This window comes from Lissotriton helveticus, chromosome 7 (assembly GCF_964261635.1).
Source record: "Lissotriton helveticus chromosome 7, aLisHel1.1, whole genome shotgun sequence".
Classification (NCBI taxonomy): domain Eukaryota; kingdom Metazoa; phylum Chordata; class Amphibia; order Caudata; family Salamandridae; genus Lissotriton; species Lissotriton helveticus.
The window spans coordinates 483,565,267-483,588,530 of NC_136068.1; positions in this window are offsets into that span (position 1 = coordinate 483,565,267).

Here is a 23,264-nt window from a genome sequence, read left to right on the forward strand (position 1 = left end):
TTCGACCTGACGGCAGGCTACTGGCAAATCGGCCTCACCCCCCGGGCACAAGAACGGTCTGCCTTTTCCACTCCCGATGGCCATTACCATTTCACAGTCATGCCCTTCGGCATGAAGAATGCCCCAGCAACATTCCAACGGCTCGTCAATCAGGTCCTGGCGGGGCTCGAAGGATTCAGCGCCGCCTACCTAGACGACATCGCTGTATACAGCAACCATTGGTCCGAGCACCTCCACCACCTCCGAGCAGTGCTGCAAGCCCTTCAGCGAGCTGGCCTCACGATCAAGGCCAGCAAGTGTCAAATTGGGCAAGGGTCTGTAACCTACCTCGGGCACCAGGTGGGAAGCGGCCTGGTGGCCCCTCTGCAGCTAAAAATTGCCGCCATCCAGTCCTGGCAGCCCCCCATCACCCAGACCGAGGTACGAGCCTTCCTGGGCCTCACGGGCTATTACCGAAGGTTCGTGAAAGACTATGGTACTATCGTGAGGCCCCTCACAGAACTCACGTCAAAAAATCAGCCCCAGAAAGTCAACTGGACCCCAGAGTGTCAAGCTGCATTTGAACAATTGAAAGCCGCCATGTGCTCCGCCCCTGTGCTCCAGGCCCCCGACTACAGCCGGGAGTTCATCGTCCAGACGGATGCCTCCGACCATGGCATTGGGGCAGTCCTGTCTCAAGTGAACACCGAAGGCCGTGATCAACCGGTGGCCTTCATCAGCCGGCGACTCCTACCACGGGAACAACGCTGGAGCACCATAGAGAGGGAGGCCTTCGCGGTGGTATGGGCCCTCAAGAAGCTCCGGCCCTACCTCTTTGGCACACACTTTCGGGTACAGACCGACCACCGACCCCTGCAGTGGCTGATGCAGATGCGGGGGGAAAACCCGAAGTTACTACGCTGGTCCATCTCCCTACAAGGGATGGACTTCACAGTTGAACACCGGCCTGGGCCAGATCACGCCAACGCAGATGGCCTGTCCCGGTTCTTCCGCCTCGACGAGAAGAGTCCCCAAGAGGATGGGTAACTCTCCCCGCCTTCAGCTGGGGGGGACGCATGTTGGACAGGCCACATGAAGGGCCGCTCTCCCCCGGCCCAACCAGGCCCGAGCCCAGCCACGCAAGTACCACACACCACCATTGCACGTCCACCGTCCCCGCAGGGACCCCTACACTCGAACCTGTTGACCGCGTAGGCCGACCCACTACCGGCCTGCGCGCCCATCCTGGGCGCCATCTTGGACACTTCACCACGAGGCCGCCTGGCCCCCCGATCGACCTCAACCCTGGGCCTGGCCAGGCCTCAGACATTCCGGCACCAACATCCACCCAGGAGGTGAGCGGGCTACTTGGTCAGTCAATGGGAGCAAGAGGTGTCGATGGCTCTCCCCCGCCAAGTGCCGCTCGCCCATCGCCTCCCCGGGCGCTGGCTCCACCCCCCTGCTGGGTGTCTGGACCCCCACATCCCGGACCTCCCGACCTCCAAGTGCGAGGGTCCGGACATCAAAGCACTCCAGCCCTATAACTGGGGCAGCTCCAGAGCAGGACGGGAGTTGTATCTTGGAGTCGAGAGACGCAAAGAAGAACTCATCCTTGACGGACTACTGGCGCTGCCGTAGCTCTGTCTTGTGCACCCTCGTCTTGCCTGCTGGCGCTGCCGCGGCTTTGGGAACCACCCTATCCTTCATCGTCGTCGGGACCTGCTGGCGTGGCCGCGGACCGTTTGTAACCACCACCTTCATCGGGACCTGCTGGCTCTGCCGCGGACCGTCGTCTTCCTTCATCCCTCTCGGGACCTGCTGGCTCCGCCGCGGCCCGTTCATCTACACCACCGAGCTCGAGGATTGAGAGCTATTTCCATCTTTTTGGTAACAAGACTGTCCCGCTACCCTTTTCCCAAACAGAGACCAGAATAGAGGGGACCCCTGAGTCCAGACCTCCTTGTACCATTCTACCGTACTTGAAGAATTGCCTATAAAGTATCGTTGAACTTTATCCTTGTGTGGTGTCCGTCTGTGGGGGGGAAGTTACTTGTCTGTACGATTCACGGGAGACGGCTCTCCCCGGAGACCTCTCCCCTTATCCTCGGCCGACCCTCCCGGTCCGTCCAACAAACCCCTTGTAAAGTGTATGTTCCTATGTGTCCTGTCTAATACAAAGACTATTTTCATATATACTTCGTGTGGAGTTCCTTTTGTGGGAGGCCTGGGATGTTGCTGTTGGTGGGTGCGTGCGCAAATGCTTCACACATGTCCTCCGAGATAGGCCTGACTGCCCGCGCCGCGTTACCTAGAGGGCGAGCAGGGGTCGACTTTATATAGGAGTGGCGGTCTCTGACTGGCTGTGGCGCAAGCCCTGGCCGGCCGGGGGTTCCATTTCCTACACTGGTGGCAGCGGTGGGATCCGGACTGGTGTTTGCGCAAGTACCACAACGATAACTGGCCTCCCTACAAAAACTCTGTATTGTAACTGGTCGCAAAGAAAGGAGATTATTGTTTTTAGGAGGTTACTTAAATGTCCGTTCTGTGAAAAATGTGTTCTGGTTAGGTGACCCTAGCCCGGGAGGGTAGATCAACCCCCTAGTGCGATGTGTTTTCTGGATTCACCAGAAGGGTGGGATCCAGTGGTGGCAGCGTAATTGTGTTCAATGTGTATGGTCCCTGTTCCTTCCCTGGAGTAATGATACCTGCCCCACATGGGGTCAGGTCAGGTTGCTAAAAATGTCTACCCTATGGAAATGTTTAATGATCAATGGAAATGTCTGTTCTGTAGAAAAAGTGTCTGTGTACCCTGTTAGTTAGTTGCCCCTAGCTTGGGAGGGTAAATCCTCTCCCTAGTACAATATGGTTTTCTGGATTCCCCAGAAGGGTGGGATCCAGTGGTGTCTGCGTAGCTGTGTTCAAATGTGTATGATCCTTGTCCCTCCCCTAGAGTAATGGTACCTGTGCCACCAGGGTCAGGTTGAGGAATCTGGGCGGTAGAAAACTGTCTTACCAGTCTAAGGGACGATGTGTGGATGAATGTTGAGGTGTGCTGAGTAATGGGGTGTAAGTTCCCTGGGAGGAGGAGCTTGCTGAATCACCGATAATAATGTCCTTCCTTACCCCGCTGAATGTGTTGGATGCATCAAGTCCCCTTACCCCGCTGGTTATGTTTTAGATGTCAGGTGTCGCCCTGGCTGAATTTATGTTGCGTTGTACTGAGACCTGCTGGCGCTGCCGCGGCTCATCGTGTTGTGTTCTAGGTGTCAGGTGTCGCCCTGGCTGAATTTAGGTTGCGTTGTACTGAGACCTGCTGGCGCTGCCGCGGCTCATCTTGTTGTGTTCTAGGTGTCAGGTGTCGCCCTGGCTGAATTTAGGTTGCGTTGTACTGAGACCTGCTGGCGCTGCCGCGGCTCATCTTGTTGTGTTCGTTGTACTGAGACCTGCTGGCGCTGCCGCGGCTCATCGTGTTGTGTTCTAGGTGTCAGGTGTCGCCCTGGCTGAATTTAGGTTGCGTTGTACTGAGACCTGCTGGCGCTGCCGCGGCTCATCTTGTTGTGTTCTAGGTGTCAGGTGTCGCCCTGGCTGAATTTAGGTTGCGTTGTACTGAGGCCTGCTGGCGCTGCCACGGCTCATCTTGCTGTGTTCGTTGTACTGAGACCTGCTGGCGCTGCCGCGGCTCATCGTGTTGTGTTCTAGGTGTCAGGTGTCGCCCAGGCTGAATTTAGGTTGCGTTGTACTGAGACCTGCTGGCGCTGCCGCGGCTCATCTTGTTGTGTTCATTGTACTGAGACCTGCTGGCGCTGCCGCGGCTCATCTTGTTGTGTTCTAGGTGTCAGGTGTCGCCCTGGCTGAATTTATGTTGTGTTGTACTGAGACCTGCTGGCGCTGCCGCGGCTCATCTTGTGGTGTTTTAGGTGTCAGGTGTCGCCCTGGCGGAATTCATGTTAAGTTGTATCCCGGACAAGGAAGACCTGCTGGCTCGGCCGCGGCTTGCCTTGGGGAGAGCTGAACGCTTAGTTCCCAGGTGGAAGACCAGTGGAGGGAGGAAGTTCCAAGACTGGTAGGAAGGTGTGTTCTGAGGGTGTTTCTCCTGGGAGAACGCGGAACCTCAGAAGTAGAGGTAGGGTGGGGCATTCTTGCCCGTGACCTCTGGTAAACCTGAGGGTGCGGACCCTAGGTGGAAGGAACCGTGGTAGTCGTGGCTACACTGAGAAAGGGAGTGGAGAATGGCTGTTGGGGGCCAGGGGTACCGCCCCCCCACTCCGGATTAGCAGGGACCAGTGGTATCTGGATGGCTTAGGGCCTGGTCCTAGTCATGGGCAACTAAGGAGTACCAGGTGGGTAGCCTGGTTGGACCTATGTCTTCATTTTTTATTTTTTTTGTTTGTTTTTGTTTTAACTTTTATTATTTTTAATATGGATATGTTTATTGGTCCGGCACTGCGGGCCGCGTCCACGTCCTACCGCCCTGCAGCAGGGAAGTCCATCCCGGTAGTGATTGGTCTCCCCTGCGTTTGGGCTGGGGGGGGCATGTGTTGGACTTGGCCCGTCTGGCAGGTCCATCCCTGAAGTTGTGCTTAGTATATGTGACCGGGGGATGGTGAGTCCCCTCCTGAGTGTGTGCGTGGTGAGAGAGACCTGCCGCCCATAGGAATGCATGGGGGATGTATGTGGCTCTGGCAGTTCCCGATGCGTGGGGCGTGCCGGGCCGTGTTTGGTATGTGTGCGCTCGTGAGGTTGAATGCTACAAGATGACATATGTGGCATGCGTGTGGCTAGAAGGGAAGGGCCCCTTCTAGACCTTGGTGTGTGTGTGCAGTAGCTGTGCTAGCGCGTGATTGGCTGAAGCCGGCTGGGCCTTCCCCCACCAGGCTGGCCACACCCCCCGGGGGTGCGTCCAGTGTCCCTGGCCTGGCCAGCACCAAGAAATTCCTTATAACCAGTTCCAGCTGGTTCTCTCCCTGCCTGCCCCTTTTGGAGACAAAGGGAGCTCCTGTATAAAAGGAGGGTGGGCCCTTTTCTCTCTCTCTTCTCTCTTCCTGCTTCTCCTGACTGGAACCCTGCCAGGCGCTGCTGCTGCGTGGGCTCAGGGTTGGCTGGCCTCCCTGGGCCCTGCCCTGCTCCTGAACTGCTGTTGGGCCTCTGCCCCTCCTAGGAGCTGCTGTACTCCTCCTGAGGTCCTGGACTCTCCCATGGACTTTGCTATCCGTGGTCCTAGCGCTTGGGAGCGCTCCCCTGCTATCCTAGCGCCTCAAGGCGCTCCATTCCCGCTTCTAGCGCTTGGGAGCGCTTTCCTGCGGTCTTAGCGCCTGGAGGCGCTGCCTTTCTGCCCCCCGAGCCCCCAGCGAGTGTCTACCTCGCTTGCCCCCGTCAATGCTGCCCTAATCGAGGGAACCTGGCCCTCGTCAATCCACCCGGTATTCACCGCCGCAGCCCGGGACCCTTCGTGAGGCCCGCCCCCGGGCCGCGCTCTGAGTGGCTGGCGGCCCGGGCTGGGCTGATGACGTCCCCCCGGGCCGCGCTCTGATTGGCCGGCGGCACGGGGAGCTGCAGCGAAGGACGGGGAGAACCGAGACCTGCAGGGAGCGGCGGGAGCCTACTCCGCGCCCCTGCGTCCCCCCAGAATAATGGCCGCTTCCCCCCGGGGCCCCCAAGAGCGAGAGGGAGCCCCGGAGAGCGAGGAGAGACCGGCGCGTCTCCTAGCCGGTGAGTGAGGCCGGAGGGGAGGCGGGGCATCGGGCCACATTGCCGGTGGCCGCCCCTCCCCTCCAGCGCGAGCACACATGTGCTCAGAGGCCCCCGAGGCCCCCCAGTGATGCCGGGTCCCCCGAGGGGGGCCCCGCTTGCCCGAAGCTTGACCCCTGAGCCCCGAGAGGCCCCGTGGGGCCACCAGTGATGCCGGGTCCCCTGAGGGGGGGGCCCCGCCTGCCCGCAGCCTTGTCCCGAGCCCGTGGGGCTCCCACTATTCCCCGAGCCCAGCGAGGCTCCTACAATGCCTGAGCCCGAGAGGCTCCACCGTGACCATTTGGCCCTGAGCCCCGAGGAGGCTCCAACGTGCCCCGGCCCTGCCTGAGCCCGAGGAGGCTCCACCACGTGCCCCTGACCCTGCCTGGGCCCCGAGAGGCTCCCTCATGGCCCGAGGGGCCGCCATTGATGTCGGGTCCCCCGAGGGGGGGCCCCGCCTGCCCACAGTTGTCTCCCTGAGCCCCGCGAGGCTCCACCACGTGCCCCCCTGTTTCCCTGAGCCCCGAGAGGCTCCACCACGTGCTCCCCTGTTTCTCTGAGCCCCGAGAGGCTCCACCATCGCCCTCCTGTCCCCCTGAGCCGGCAAGGCTCCGCCAAGTCCCTCAGCGGCCCAGCACTTCGTGGGCCGCTGCCACGTTTAGGTTTGCCCGGGCCCTTTCAGGCCCCTTTGGACACCGAGACTCTAAGGCGCCCCTGCCCCAGGACGGTCATCTGGCCTAGGGGGTGCTACGGACTAATATGCATGTGATGCTGAGGATTACTATGTGTTGCCCTGCTGATTGACTATGTGTAGCCCTGCTGATGGGGGCCTCTGTTGTGTTATGTACCTTGTCCCTTCCAGCCTGAGTACCCCATGTCTCATGTATGTGATCCCTGGTCAGAGTGAGTCTACTGCTAGTTCTAGGAAGCTCCCAGGAGATATGTGTTCTAATGCCAGTTCCATCAGATGCGTACCACTGGCAGTGGTCCCTTGGCCCTGCCCTGTACCTTTTCCCTGGTAACCCCTGCCGTGCCTTGAACCCCTTGTAAAGTGTATGTTCCTATGTGTCCTGTCTAATACAAAGACTATTTTCATATATACTTCGTGTGGAGTTCCTTTTGTGGGAGGCCTGGGATGTTGCTGTTGGTGGGTGCGTGCGCAAATGCTTCACACATGTCCTCCGAGATAGGCCTGACTGCCCGCGCCGCGTTACCTAGAGGGCGAGCAGGGGTCGACTTTATATAGGAGTGGCGGTCTCTGACTGGCTGTGGCGCAAGCCCTGGCCGGCCGGGGGTTCCATTTCCTACAAGTGCAGAGTGTTTAAGGCACAGTGTTGAGTGCAGAGTGTTGAGTGCATGCTGAGTGTTGAGTGCAGAGTGCAGAGTGCAGAGTGTTGAGTGCATGCAGAGTGCAGAGTTGTTAGAGGGGCAATCCAAGGGGAGGGCAGACTCACACCTGACCACCCTGTGACCCACCTCTCCTAGGAACGCAGCCGAGTACTGGCGGGAGATCCTCAGGGGGAGGACCTCGAATCTAGGATCGTACACGCTGTGCTAGCACCACTCAACAAAGGGACACCACATCGTAGTATTAGGAGAACGTATTCTTTATCTTTAAGTAAAAATGGATCTTTATGATCCGCAGATTCTTATATACAGGCGAGCAAGGGCTCAAAGAGTCTTGGTAAGGGTAGGGTAGCGGGACAGTCTCAAGGTTCAAAGTCATTTGCGGGTGCGTATCCGGCACACAGCTCTCAATCCTTGAGCCGGGGGATACGGGGTGATCTTGGGTCCAGCCGGGCCAGGATACTCTCTGAGCCGCGATCGAATCAGCAGGGCTCGAGTAAGGAAGTTGCAGTTCTTACGGTCTCTGGGAGCCGCGATCGAATCAGCAGGGCTCAGGAGTTTCTCAAGGTTGCCGGGGAGCCACGACAGCGTCAGCAGGGCTCAGGTGGTCTCGGGCAGAAAGCCTTCTCTGCTCGGTAGGAGCCGCGACAGCATCAGCAGGGCTCAGGTGGTTCTTCAGGATTCAGGAGAGCCGCGACAACATCAGCAGGGCTCAGGTGATCGTCGAGTAGAAGTCCTTCTCTGCTCGGTAGGAGACGCAACGAGGTCAGCAGGGCTCACGCAGTCCAGGATACAACTGCCTTGGTCATCCAGAACAACCCTTGATATAGGACTCCTCGCCTTTGATGTCCGGAGTCCTTGCAGGCGGAGGTCTTAGCACCTGGGGGTCGGTTGTTGTGGGTTCCGCCTCGGTGGCTTCTTTCATCCTTTCAACGTGGGTCTGGAGGGATCCCAGACACTCAGCAGGCCTGGAGCCAGCCCTCAGGGAGGCCGGATGGGTGATCGAAACTCATCTTCTCGAGGGGAGGCGGAAGGTGTGATCGAGCTACTCCTCCCTCTCTCACTCACAGGGTGCGCTCCACCCCCTGGCTGGGTATGGCGCCGATGGCCGAGGTCGGGCTGGGGCCGGGGCAGCCATCTTAGGTGCAGGAACATGGGCATCGGCCTTGGTATCAGGGAAATGGAGGGAGAGGTCGGGGAAGCCCAATGTCGGGGATGCGGGTCATGGAGGGAATGGTCGGGTGAATCAGGGCCATGGGGAACTGCCCGGGTCAGGAGGGGTCACTACGGGTCAATGAGGACCAAGCCACGAGGCCGGGTCCAACACGCGTCCCCCCCAGCTGAAGGTCGGGGAGAACTATCCATCCTCTTGGGGGTTCTCTTCACTGAGGCGGAAGAACCTGGAGAGGCCGTCAGCACTGGCGTGGTCAGTACCAGTGCGATGCTCTACTGTGAAATCCATCCCCTGGAGGGAGATTGACCATCGCAGCAGTTTGGGGTTTTCTCCTCTCATCTGCATTGGCCCCCGTAAGGGTCGATGATCTGTCTGCACTCGGAAGTGGGTTCCGAACAGGTATGGTCGGAGTTTCTTGAGGGCTCAGACTACTGCGAACGCTTCTCGTTCGATGGTGCTCCATCTCTGTTCTCGGGGCAGTAACCTTCTGCTGATGAAGGCTACGGGCTGATCTATGCCTTCCTCATTGAGCTGGGACAGTACGGCTCCGATGCTATGCTCGGAGGCGTCAGTCTGGACCACAAACTCCTTGGAGTGGTCCGGGGCTTGAAGCACGGGGGCAGTACACATGGCGGTCTTCAAGACGTCGAACGCCTTTTGACAGGAGGGGGTCCACTGCACCCGCTTGGGCTGCTTTTTGGACGTCAGCTCTGTGAGGGGACCTACTATGCTACCGTAATTCTTTATAAACCTCCGGTAGTAGCCGGTAAGGCCCAGGAGGGCTCGGACCTCGGTTTGGGTGGTGGGAGGTTCCCAGGCCAGGATGGCATCGATCTTCGGCTGGAGAGGGGTGACCTGCCCGCTTCCAACCTGATGGCCTAGGTAGGTCACTGACCCCTGCCCAATCTGGCACTTGCTGGCTTTCACCGTCTAGCCTGCCTGGCGCAGGGCTAGCAACACCCTCCGGAGGTGCCGGAGGTGCTTGTCCCAGTGTGAACTGAACACCGCAATATCGTCCAGATATGCGCCGCTGAACTCTTCCAGCCCGGCCAGGACTCGGTTCACCAGTCTCTGAAAGGTGGCCGGGGCGTTTTTCACCCCGAACGGCATCACTCAAAAGCGATAGTGCCCGTCCGGGGTGGAGAAGGCGGACCGCTCCTTGGCTCCCTCTGTGAGCGCAATTTGCCAGTAGCCGCAGGTCAGATCGAAGGTACTCAGGTAGCGAGCAGACCCCAGGCGGTCGACGAGCTCATCCGCGCGGGGAATGGGGTGGGTGTCTGCTCGGGTGACTGCGTTGAGCCCCCGATAGTCCACACAAAACGAAGTTCGGGGACAGATCCAGGGGCCGCGGCATTCGGGACCAGCACCACTGGGCTGGCCCAGGGACTGTTGGAGGGCTCGACCACTCCTAGGGTGAGCATTTTTGAGACTTCGGCCTGGATACAAGTCCGGACTCGGTCAGGCACGCGGTAGGCTCGGTGTCGCACCAGCGGGCTGTCTCCGGTGTCTACGTCGTGGACACACCAGTCGGTGTTCTTTGGGACCAAGGAAAACAAATCATGGAACTGCCCCAAAAGCTGGAGGCAGTCTTCATGCTGCTGAGGAGTGAGGGAGAGAGGCTCACTCCGTCTACGGAGCCGTCCTTCTCTTTGGCACACAGGAGGTCAGGGAGAGGCTCTGTTTCCTCTTCTGCCCCGTCGTCGGTGGCCAAGAGCAAGCTCAACTCCGTCCGCACTAAGTGAGGCTTGAGGCTATACGTGGAGGACCCGAAGGAGGTTCCGCGGGGACTGGACGTCCACCAAGTAGGTCACTTGGCTTTTCCTCTCCACGACCTTAAAGGGGCCGGTCCATTTGTCTTGGAGGGCGCAGGGTTTCACCCGGGACATCACCCAGACCTGCTGGCCCGGTTGAAACTCAACCAGAGTGGCATTCTGGTCATACCAGCGCTTCATCTCCTCCTAACTTGCTTCGAGGTTGGCTTCGGCCAGCGCTCCGAATTTCCGTGTCTGGTTTCTGAGGGTGAGAATGTAGCGGAACACATCTGGAGGTGGTTCTCGGGGGGCTGTCTCCCATCCCTCCTTGACCAAGCTGAGGGGCCCCCAGACGGGATGCCCGTACAGCAGCTCATACGGGCTGAACCCCAGGGACTTCTGGGGGACCTCCCGGTAGGCGAACAAGAGGCAGGGGAGGAGGACGTCCCACTTGCGCCGGAGGGGCTCTTCTAGGCCCATGATCATCCCCTTCAGTGTTCGGTTAAACCGCTCCACTAGGCCATTTCCTTGGGGATGATACGGGGTGGTGAATTTGTAGGACACTCCACATTGTTGCCACAGGGACATCATGTATTTGGAGATAAGGTTTGTGCCACGGTCGCTCACGACTTCGTGGGGAAACCCCACTCGGGAGAATATCCCCATTAACGCTCGGCCCACCACGGGGGCCAATATGGTGCGGAGGGGGATGGCCTCGGGGTATCGGGTGGTGTGAGCCACCAGGACTAGGATGAATCGGTGACCTTGGGAGGTTCTGGGATCCAGGGGCCCTACTATGTCGATCCCGACCCGCTCAAAGCGGGTACTGACGACGGGGAAGGGTTGGAGGGGAGCCTTGCGCGTTCCTCCACTTTTTCCACTAGCCTGGCACGTGAGACAGGACTTACAGTGGGCTTCTATGTTTGCTCGCATCTTGAGCCAATAGAAGTGCGTAACTAGGCGGTCATATGTCTTGTCCTGGCCCAAGTGTCCCGCCAGGGGTACATCGTGGGCCAGGCCCAGGAGGAAGTCTCGGAAGCGTTGGGGTACCACCAACACTCGGGCTGACCCTAGCGCGGCCGACTTCTGCTCACTGTACAGGAGGTCATTCTCCCAATACACAGAATGGGTTCCAGTTTGGTCGCCCGCAGCTTGGGCCACAGCCTGTTGCCGGGGTCCGACCAGGGATGGGCAAGTGGCTTGCTCCCGGCAGAACTCCTCTCGGGAGGGGCCCCCCTCATGACGCCACTGTGCCAACACGGGCAGATCATCCAGCTCCGGGATCTGTGCGGGCTCGGGATGCAAGGGTTCATTGTCGGTGGTGGGCTCTCCTCCTGGGGGGAGGCCGGCGGGCTCAGTTCGGTCGTCCCTATCTTCTTCTACAGGGCGGTGGCTGGGGGGCTCGGCTTCGACCGCCCTGAGGGGGGGTAGTCGGGTGGACATGGATCGGGTGGTGGCGCACACCCACTCGGGTAGGACCATCATGCCCAGGTGGGTCTTGCGCGCCACTTGTCTCCACTGGGAACTTTCTAGGTCGTTGCCCAGGAGACAGTCTACAGGTTGGGAGGTTCGGACAGCGACTCTTAACTTTCCTATCACTCCCCCCCACTCGAACGGTATCAGGGCCATTCTACACACACTCTCGGTGTTGTCAGCGGACAGTACGGGGCACAGGACATTCGGAAGGATCTGATCCTCTCTGACTAGGTGGCTGAGGATACCGGAAATACTCGCCCCAGTGTCGCGAAGGGCCTCCACTCGGTGGCCGTTCACCGTCACCAGTTGCCGGTATTTCTTGGTATTATCCGGTAGGGGGGCCCCGGGGATCATCTCTCGGTCTCCTAGCGAGACTAGGGCCATGGCAGCGGGTTCCCACACTTCGGTGCCCTCCATCTCCTCCCCTAGGGCACGTTGGCTACCTGACGGGCTGGGGGAACTGTCGTGGAGGGTTTCGGGGCCAGGGGACACTGGGGGTCACTGGCGTAGTGCCCTGGCTTGAGGCAACGGAAACAGGAAATGGTGACCCGGTGCCCACGGTTACCCAGGGGAGCGGGAATGGCTGGCAGGGGTACGGGTAAGGTCTGGGGTTGGTTTCGGGGGGGCTACGCTGGGGTCCTGACTGGGAATCCCTCTGTCTTCCTTGGTTCTCCCCTCCCCTCTGGCGGGGAGATCCCTGACTGCTTCGGGGGTAGTCTCCTACGGGGCCCCGGGGGACCCGGGTGTTCACCCAGCGATCGGCCTCCACGGCCAGCTTCCTTGGGTCTGCCAGCCTGCTGTCCAGCAAATGCTGGCGTAGGTCCACAAAGCAGTTCGCGGACAAGTGTTCCCATGCAATGAGGTCGATAAGTCCTTCAAAGGTGGTAACCTTGCTGCCCTTGAACCACCCTTCTAATGCTCGACTATAGAAGTTCACGTACTCCACCCACGTGGTGCCAAGGATCTTCTTGCACTCTCGGAACTGCTGGCGATACATCTCGGGGGTGAGTCCGTACCTCGTGAGGAGGGCTTCTTACCACCCTTCAGACCCCTGATCCGGTGATTGCCTCACAGGAGCTCTGTAACAATATTGCGTTGTTCTTCCAGACTACGATCCTGGACATTTATACCGCTTTAGAGTTGCTGAAACCTGTCACCACCATGCCCGCTGTCCCGGCTGTCCTGGACCCTGTCCTTTTGGAGAAATCTCAGGTATGGTGCCTGGAATCCTTCCCTTCTCTCTCCTTACAGGATGCAGGGATACTTCTGAGTAATATGAAATCTGGCTCTCCTCAAGATGTCTGCCCGCTTAAGATCTTGAAGCAGTGTAGAAATTCTCTTTTACCCCCTCTTGTAGACATCATGAACAGGGCCATGAGCGAGGGCATTTTTCCCCAGCAGTGGAAGAATGCAGTAGTAAGACCTCTGCTTAAGAAACCCTCTCTTGACCCTGGGGTACTAAAGAATTTCCGTCCCATCTCACTGCTCCCAGCCCCCGCCAAGATGTTAGAAACCCATCTGAATAAACATCTTGCTGCCTTCGTAGAAAATTCTGGCTGTTTGGATCCTTCCCAGCATGGATTCAGGAGGGAACATTGTACAGAGTCTGCCCTCACCATTGTACTGGATAATATCCGTATGTGCGTGGATGGGGGACAGACCTCCCTCCTGATCCTCCTGGACCTTACAGCCGCCTTTGATACCCTTTCTCCCTCAGTGCTAACATCTCGCTTGAGGGAGATTGGTGTTCGGGGGGAGGCATTAGCTCTACTTACCTCTTTCCTCGATAAGCGAGAGCAAAGAGTGAAGCTGGGGAGGTTTCTATCTCCATCCCTGTCTGTGCAATGTGGGGTCCCTCAGGGGTCGGCGCTAAGTCCGACCCTTTTTAATATCTATGTGACCCCCCTTGCCAGACTAATTCGGTCTTTTGGGATGGAGGTAGTCTCCTATGCGGATGATACCCAGATCCTCGTCTCTCTCTCCCAGTCGGTTTCTCCGACTGCCTCCAACTTTAGATCTTGTATGGAGGCTGTCGGACAGTGGATGATTCACAATTCGCTGAAACTGAATGGGGAGAAGACTGAGGTGATGGTGTTCGGAGGTAAGGAGCAGGTTTGGTCAGCTGATTGGTGGCCGGATTCACTTGGAGCATGTCCTGTCCCGACGGCATCTGCTAAAAATCTTGGGGTAGTGATCGATCCTACCCTCAGTATGTGCCAACAGGTAAATAGGACAATTTCCACCTGCTGGGGCGTCCTTTGCATACTGAGGAGGATTAGGCACTATCTTTCGCAGCAGGCTAGGAAACAACTGGCAGTTGCTCTAGTGGGCTCTCGTCTGGACTACTGCAATGCGCTGTATGCGGGACTGAATAAAAGCCTGCTGCAGCGCTTGCAGGTGGTCCAGAACGCAGCGACTAGATTTGCCCTGGACCTGCCTCGGGCCACCTCGGCCACTTTGGCCAGGAAACAGCTGTACTGGCTTCCTATGGAGGATCGTATCCTGTTTAAAACCCTGTGTCTGGTTTATAGGGCTCTGGCAAGAAACAGGTCTATAGGAATTGGGTCTATCTTGTCCTGTTATAGCCCTTGTAGGAACTTACGTTCCTCTAACAAGGCTCTCCTATCACTCCCGCGTATCCAAAAAGCTAGATGGGGAGGCAAAGCCTTTTCCAACCTGGCACCCAAGTGGTGGAATGATCTTCCTATAGAACTTAGGGCCCTCCCTACTCTGCAGCTATTCAGAAAGGCCCTGAAGACCCGTCTTTTTATGCGCGCATATTTGTAGTTTGACCTGCCGTTTTTGATTTATTTTGTTAGGCGCCTTGACACCTTATGGTTTTAGTTGCGCGTTATAAATTATTTTCATTCATTCATTCATTCATGTGGCTGTAGGAGGTCTGTACTGCGGATGGCAGATCGAGCAGGGTGTCTCTCCCCTCACTCAGGAATCGACCCCACAACCCAGCTCCCCAATCCTTCTGCGGAACTCGGTGGGAGGTCATGGCGACTTCGTAGGCCTTGAACCATTGCTGGATATCGTCGTTCTTATAGTATTCTCTCACCACATCCTTGGGGATGTGGACTTTCGGTTCTACCGGGGAAACTGCTTCTCGGTTCCCTGGGGGTCAGTTTTCTTCGCTCCGGGCCTTTAGCTCGATCTCCTTCAAGCCGCGCTCGTGCTCCAGCTGGAGTCTCTTGCCTTCATGTTCTCGTTGGAGTTTCTTCTCCTCCAACTCTCCTTGCACTCGTAGCTGCTCTACCGCTAGCTTCTTCTCCGCAAGCTTCAACTCGCACTCAATTTTAAGTTTTGCCAGTTCAAGTTCATGATTTCGGTTTCTTTCTCTGTCCGCGAGCTCTTCTGGGGAGAGGCCCCCATCTGGTGCGCTGCTCCGCACCGGAGCGCTGTTGCTCACTCTTGGGCTGGGGTCGGGTTTGGTCGGCTGCTCCGCTCCTCCTCCCGACGGGGGAAGGTTTTCCTCGGACTCGACCCAAGCTTGTAGGGCGTTCTGCATAGCTTCCTTTGTATTCAGGCCTGTGGTAGCGATGCCTCGTGCTTTGCAAAATTCCTTCAGTTCTTTGTGCGTGTACTCTTCCAGTCGTTCCGGATGGAACGTGGTACTCGCGTCGGCTTCAGTGGAACTATTGGTGTTCCTTTCCGTCATCTTTGCTTGGTAGAACGTCAGCCGCTACTGTACGATCTCTAGATTATGGGCTTGGATCCTGTCGCTTGCCACCAATGTTAGAGGGGCGATCCCAGGGGAGGGCAGACTCGCACCTGACCACCCTGTGACCCACCTCTCCTAGGAACGCAGCCGAGTACTGGCGGGAGATCCTCAGGGGGAGGACCTCGAACCTAGGATCGTACACGCTGTGCTAGCACCACTCGACAAAGGGACACCACACCGTAGTATTAAGAGAACGTATTCTTTATCTTTAAGTAAAAATTGATCTTTATGATCCGCAGATTCTTATGTACAGGCGAGGAAGGGTTCAAAGAGTCTTGGTAGGGGTAGGGTAGCGGGACAGTCTCAAGGTTCAAAGTCACTTGCGGGTGCATATCCGGCGCACAGCTCTCAATCCTTGAGCCGGGGGATACGGGGTGATCTTGGGTCCAGCCGGGCCAGGATAGTCTCTGAGCCGCGATTGAATCAGCAGGGCTCGAGTAAGGAAGTTGCAGTTCTTACGGTCTCGGGGAGCCGCGATCGAATCAGCAGGGCTCAGGAGTTTCTCAAGGTTGCCGGGGAGCCGCGACAGCGTCAGCAGGGCTCAGGTGGTCTCGGGCAGAAGTCCTTCTCTGCTCGGTAGGAGCCACGACAGCTTCAGCAGGGCTCAGGTGGTTCTTCACTTTTCAGGAGAGCCGTGACAATGTCAGCAGGGCTCAGGTGGTCGTCGAGTAGAAGTCCTTCTCTGCTCGGTAGGAGCCGCGACGAGGTCATCAGGGCTCACGTAGTCCAGGATACAACTGCATTGGTCATCCAGAACAACCCTTGATATAGGACTCCTCGCCTTTGATGTCCGGAGTCCTTGCAGGCGGAGGTCTTAGCACCTGGGGGTCTGTTGTTGTGGGTTCCGCCTCGGCGGCTTCTTTCATCCTCTCAACGTGGGTCTGGAGGGATCCCATACACTCAGCAGGCCTGGAGCTAGCCCTCAGGGAGGCCGGATGGGTAATCGAAACTCATCTTCTCGAGGGGAGGGGTGGCTTTAAAGATTCGATCCGTTGACCAGAAACGGCGCGAACTACATGCCTCAGAATCCTCTGACCAACAAATACCGCGAGACCAACAGCGGCAGATCTAACGGCTTTCCCAAACAGACGGCACGGAGAGAGACGAACAACAAGCTAGCTGACTGAGACGCAAGGTAAATACTCAATTTAGACCATTTTTAGACTTCATGCGAAAGACGGCTGGTAAATATAAGACCGCAGTTCGAGCAACGCACCGTAGAATTGTCTGTTTTAAAATTAAATAAAATTCACCAGCATACTCATTCTAAACTATTCTTGAGACTTGATGCGAAGGAAGGTGATTAAATAGAAGATCGCCGTTTGAGCATTGCTCATGTATAACTGTCTGTTTAATACAGAATTCACCAGTACACAATCAACATATACTACATCTCCACACCAATTGACAAAGAAACATGATTATGTTTCCCGTTTACCTTCTAGATTGAAATCACAAGTGATCGCTCCAAGCAATAAAATGACCACAATAACGAGGCAACTAAGGTAGGAACAGCAAACGTTTCTCATGGCAAGTTGGCACACTACGGATGAACCACAGAAACAGATACCACAAAGCAGTTTCTTTTTGCATTATAGGCACCCCCAGGTCCAAGCTCCAAGCTTTTGAATTATTGAAGTTCCACACCGGAAAACAACATCGACTTTTTAAAGTAAGGAAAAAGCTCGGCTTTTCAACATACAGTACATACGTTTCTAGACAGACAGGTTTTTCATTTATTTGTCCTTTCTTTATGATTTTCTAGAGTATGCATGCCATTATGAAGAACAATAGAAAAAGATGTGAATCTTAAGGTAAGAGGGCTAATGTCCCCGCCCTAGAGAGTGAAGGGTTACTAGTTTTTCTTACAATACATTAAGACAAGGTCTTTATTATGTTTTTAGAACCAATTTGAGGTCCTGAAGAGAGTTCCTCCTCTAAGGAACTCGAAACGCGTCGACCAACATCGTGTTAGGCCAATCGTTCTTAAAAAAAACCCGATATCAGATTATGAAATTTCTTTTGATATTCAGATGGCCTATTGTATAAATTAGCAAGTGTTTCTTTGTAAATATATTCCAAGTGTAACATTTGACTAAACACCAGTTGTGTAGAACACAGTCATTGATATTTGTTTTGATTTGCTTCCCTTCTTTCTTTCACCCTTTCTTTTCTTCCAACTTTTTTCACAGAGTATGCATGAGTCTGATTGAGGTTCTATGAGTGAATGCTTGATTGAATGTGAACCATAAGCGAGTGTAAATACTGTCAGGAAGGATCTTTTTCCTTTTTTCTCTCCTGTGTATTGAATTTTCTAATCCTTTTGATAATGAAGAAAAGTTGTCGCCCAAATAATGTTGTGTGACTTTGTACTGAAAATAAATAGATTAACTCAATAAGTAATTTGTTTTGAAGAACCAGTTTCATTTCTGTTCTTCTTGTTGCATTCGTAGTTAGGAGTAAATTGCAGTATTGGCAATTGTGGTTGTTTCTTAAAGTTCAAGGCTTGGCCTTGCTGCAAAGTAGCCAGACCCTTTCTTTGTTTACGTGGGAAGATGTGGTGTGGGCATGGATCTGACGGAAATCCGGAGTGGATGGTGTTCATGATCTTGATGGTGTCATCGTCGTTGATGTTGGTCCAGTAGAGCAGGCGGTTGGTGCGGATGGTGGTTGGGGGCGGAGGTCTCAGTGGTTGTCGGGATGGTTGTGGCGTTGAAACTGACGTGGATGTCTGTAATCTTGCGGTGGAAGAAGGTGGCCAGCGAGTCGCACAGGTCTTGCGAGGATGGGACGTCGTTGGTGTTGGAGCTAGGGTTAGAGAGTTCCTTCACGATGTTGAAGAGCTCTTTGCTGTTGTGCGCATTGTTGTCTAGGCGGTCTTTGAAGGAGGCCCTTTTAGCGGATCTGATGAGGTGATGGTGTCTGCGGGTGGCATTCTTGTGGGTGGCATGGCTGTCCGGTGTTCGTTCATGGAGCCAGATCTTCTCCAGCTTTTGGCAGGTTTGCTTGGAGGCCCGGAGGTCTTCAGTGAACCAGCTGGCTTTCTTGTTGGTATGATTGTTGAAGGGTTTCTTGATCGGGGTGAGGGTGTTGGCGCAGTCGTTGATCCACTGTCTGAGGTTGCGAGCGGCGGGGTCGGTATGGTCGGCGGGTGGGCTCTGGCCGAGCGTGGTGGTTAGCTGGTCTTCGGTGACTTTGCTCCAGCAGCGGTGAGGCATCTGTTGGGCGCGGTGGTGCGTGGTGAGTTTCTTGAAGGTGAAGTGGATGCAGCGGTGGTCGGTCCAGGGGAGTTCGGTGGTATGGTTGAAGGAGATGTGGGGGCTTGCGGAGAAGATGGGGTCAAGCGTGTGACCGGCAGAGTGGGTGGGTGTTGTGACGAGTTGTCTGAGTCCGAGGTTGGCTAGGTTGTTGATCAGGGTGGTGGAGTTGGTGTCGTCATTGTTCTCGAGGGGGAAGTTCAGGTACCGAGGAAGATGTAGTCCATGGAGGCGAGGGCGTCTGTGCTGACGAAGTTGGCGATGGAGTCGCTGAACTGTGGTCGGGGTCCGGACGGTCTGTAGATGAGGGTTCCTCTAAGGGTGGTGTTGGGGTCGGTGTGGATCTGGAAGTGCAGGTGTTTGGCGGTGCTGAGATTGTCGTCGGTGTTGGTCGAGACTCTGAGAGTGTTCCTGTGGACTATGGCGATTCCTCCTCCCGCTCTTTTGGTGCGGTCTTTGCGGGTGATCTTGTAGCCTTCCGGGATGGCTATGTCTATGTCGGGTGCCGAAGCGGGGTTCAGCTAGGTCTCCATCAGGAAGGCGACGTCTGGGGAGGTTGAGTCGAGTAGGTCCCACAGTTCAACTGCATGTTTTTGGGCGGAGCGGGTGTTGAGAAGGATGCATCTGAGGTGGTTGGGTTCTTTCCTGGTCGGCAGTATGGTGGGGCGGATGCTTGTGAAGCTGCAGTTCCGGCAGGTGAAAGCTCTGTGGGTGCGCTTCGGGCGGCCAGGAAGCAGGTGTGTGATCGTCCGGTGTTGAGTGCGTGGAGGGTTCTGGCATCGTAGCGGTGTCGGGCGTCGTAGCGTTCGTGGTGTCCAGGGGTCCTGGAGCTGGGCGCGATCCAGGCACGGACGGGCACAGACGGGCTTGCCTTAAGTAGCTGAGCCCGGCCGCTGCGCGTCCAAGTAGTTTTACTATTTACTAAGATCTGTGTTTTGTTTTTGTTCAGGGCGTATCCAGATAATCTCCCGAATTTCTGGGCCTCCCATTCTAGTGCTAATATGGTAGCAGCAGGATCTGGAGAGGTAATGGCGGGGTCGTCAGCATAAGCCAAGATTTTACAAATATTATGATGATAGCTGGCTGGGGAGATGTTATCGTTTTTCTCTATCTGCTTGATGAAGGGATCCAGATATAAAGCGAACAATAGAGGCGAGCAGGGACAACCCTGCCTGGTGCCCCGAGAAATGTTAAAGGGGTCGGTAAGTTGTCCATTTATAGTAACCCTAGCTGTTGGTTTGGAGTAGAGTGCCTGTGCTGCCTGGATGAGTTTGTCCCCGAACCCCATCCTGCTCATTACACTCCACAGAAATCGCTAGGAGACTCGGTCAAAGGCCTTTTCGGCGTCGAGTAACGTGAGTGACATCGAGTCTCCGGCAACCTGTGCAGCGTCAAACAGGGTAATCGTCCTCCTAACGTGTTCAGTGGTCCCTTTCTTGGGAATGAAACCATGTTGCTACTCCGAGACAAGAGATTCCACTACTTGAGATATTCTGGAGGCTAGTACTTTTAGAGAATATTTTAGAGTCGCAATTGGTGAGGGTAATGGGCCTGTAGGAGCTCATGTCCAAAGGGGATTTATCTTTTTTTGGGAAAATAGAGATTCTGGCGCTTGCCCAAGAAGCCGGAGGGGAGGCCCCGTTGAAGATAGATGTTATTACCTCAGTGAATATAACTTTGATTTGCATGGTGAACATTTTAAAGAATTCTACGGGGATGCCGTCAGGACCTGAAGCCTTCCTATCCGGGAGACTAGTGAGGGCTTCCAGGATTTCCTCCCATGTTGGGGTAAGATCTAGAAGCTCGCTGTCTTCTAGACTGAGTTGCCTTAGTTCGATCTCACTGAAGTAACTAGAGATCTCACTATTTAAGGCATCCCCCGCGGAGCAGTTTTCCTCAGTGTATAATTTGGCATAATAGTCCTGGAATCCCTTCCGAATAAGACTGTGATCTGTGGTCTCTACGCCGGAGGGGAGTCTGATTGCGTGAATTTCGCTGCTAGTAACCTGCTGTCTTGTCCTGACGGCGAGGTGGTACCCAATGCTATCGCTGCACTCGTAGTTCTTTTCACTGTGGCTGCCCACTTTGCTGCGATTTTTTCCATGAACACAGCTCCTATCTCAGCTTTGGTCAGGACTGCTTCTTTTTGGGCAGACTGGCAGTCTAGTCCTGCATGAATCATTTGGGTTAGCTTAATTTAGTTTGTCTTGTAATTAGGTTGTTTTCTCTTTTGTTCTGAATGGAGAACCTTAGGGTCTCGCCTCTGATCCCTGCCTTTAAAGTGTCCCAAACTATCATTTGAGAGGCAGAACCATTGTTTATCTCTAGGAACTCCTGGATCCATCCCTGCATGTGTGTTATGTAGCTATTGTCATATAACAGCGCTTTCTCGAAACTCCACTTAGTAGCCTCCTTCGATTGTCCAAGCCCAGTGGCGGCTCCTTTATAGGGGCGTTTGGGCGCCGCCCCCCCTGCTTTCTCACCATGCGAGAAGTCAGAAACAAATGGTAGTTATTACCGTAATAACTACCATTTGTTTCCTGCCTTCTCGCACGGCGAGAAAGCAGTAGTTCCTAGTTGGGGGTGGGCGGAGTTTCTCGAGGGCCGGGGGAGTGGCTTGCCCACTGTTGTTAATACTGTCTGTTTGGGCAGCCTGAGTCCGCCCAAACAGACAGTATTAACAACAGTGGGCAAGCCGCTCCCCCCTGCCCTCGAGTAACTCCGCCCGCTCTTCCTGTTCTCTCTATATGCTGCAGCATACAGAGAGAAATGACACGGGTGGGGCAGCCGGCCACACCAATCAAAGACGCTGCGGTGGAGGGGAGGGAGGCTGCCTGCAGCCTTCCTGATGACGTGCCCAGAAGAATTCAAAGGCAGCGACGGCGGGAGGCGGGAGGCGCTGGACTTCACTAAAAGCGGGCAGTGAGTTCTACATTTATTTTATTTTTATTTTTCCCTTAAACCCCTCCCGCCTCCCCCTCCCTTCCCCTCCGCGGCGCGACGACCCCACTGTCTTGTGGAGGCAGAAGGTGCTTCCCGATGCCAGTAAGGCATGAATGTGACTCTGGAGTGCTTGTTATTCAAGGACTTTATCCTCCGTATTGGAATCTTGGTTAAAGCTAAGCTTGCTTTCAACTTTTTAAGGATCGGGTTAAATAATTTTCTACGGTGCATGTTTACTCCTGTAGGAAGTTATAGGCCGGTGCCCCTGTGATGGTTCATGCCTTCAATACAACACAATCTCACCTGAGTTCATTGTGTATTTTATACAAGTGTTTCCGTTGATGGTTGTGTCACTCTGCTCGAAACGAGCATTTCCACTCCATTGCAACTGCCTGCAGCAGCTATGCAGTCCATTTGTAGTATAGAGAGTAGTTATTCGTTGAAAAGAACTTGGAGCTTTGTCACTACCCAACAATAAAATCAACACTGTCCTTTTGTTTAAAACTGGGCACGCTTTCTCGCCATTTTGCATTTCATTCTAGATAGAATGGTGTCCGAGTTTTGCTCCAGACAACTACGTTTGTACTTTATTATTTGCACCAACACAGCAGACCATCCATCAAATGCAGTGATGCGATCTGCATTCTAATCACATCTTTACTTAGGAGTAAGGCAGCACTACAGGCTAGAAAAGAACTAACTCAGTGAATACAAAACATTCTCATTTTCAGTGCAGGCTGCATGCACAAATGTTTGATTTCGAGCTTAAGGTGAAAGGGCACAGTGCAAACCTCGACAAGTAAACCATGAACTTTCTGCAGAGGTAGACCCAAGTTTATTTATTTATCTGAAAGTTTTACATAGCGATAGCTAGACTCGAAGGTTTCAGAGCGCTTTACATGATCGTGAGCGAATCTGATGAATCAGGAATACAGAAATTGTATGAGGCGAGACTCATTAGATTTCATGTTCGTGGGCGGGCTTGTTTTCCTCCATGTTCCACGTGTAAGCTATTTGCATTGCTCCTTCCGTGCACGCTCCTGCACCAGTCCAGCTTGGCAGACCAAATGAGATGCCGTTGTCTATGGCCATGCAGGGCAGTGAGATAGAAAGACAGTTTTGTGCCAGCGCATAGCACGCCGTTGAAATAAGATGAATGCCTGCAGCATTTCAGTTGTTTCTCTTGGCTAACGTTTTGGACTGCTAAGTAGTTGAGCCCTGGTAAAGTGCTTGGATGAGATGTGAGGTGTGGGGTAGCAGAAAGCGGATTCTTTGAAAATGAATGATACCAAATGACAGTGCTTTGTACTAATAACTGACCTCTTTTGGCTCTAGAAATGCTTCATTCTCCAAATTCTGCAAGCTGCAAACAAATGCAGCTCCTTCCTGAAGCTTAGTTTGACGACAGTTCAGAAGGGCTACAATGATTTGATGATAGTGAATAATAATTCAGAATATGTTTAAATGTGTAGAAGCGTGGAGAATTCTACTGATTCCAGCGCTATCCACATTGAAATGGAATTAGCAATGTGTATATATAGTATCTGAACTGCGCATAGACAAAAGTATCTGAACTGCGCATGGACATACTGAATAAAGGATTTGAGTACGGCTATTATTTTACACCCTACCACTTTCAAATGTCACCAGCCGCCACTGTCCAAGCCCCTTAATGTTAATTATAAGAGGGTTGTGATCAGATAAGAAGCGGGGTGCGATATCAATTGTGTAGTTGTTGGTAAGTGAAGCTGAAATAAAAAAGTAGTCTAGTCTGACTAGTAATTGATGAGGGGCAGAATAAAAGGTATACCCAGGTTGCGTAGGGTTTTTGCTTGCCCAACCATCTACTAGTCCATGAGTCTGCATAAGGTTGATTAAGGCCT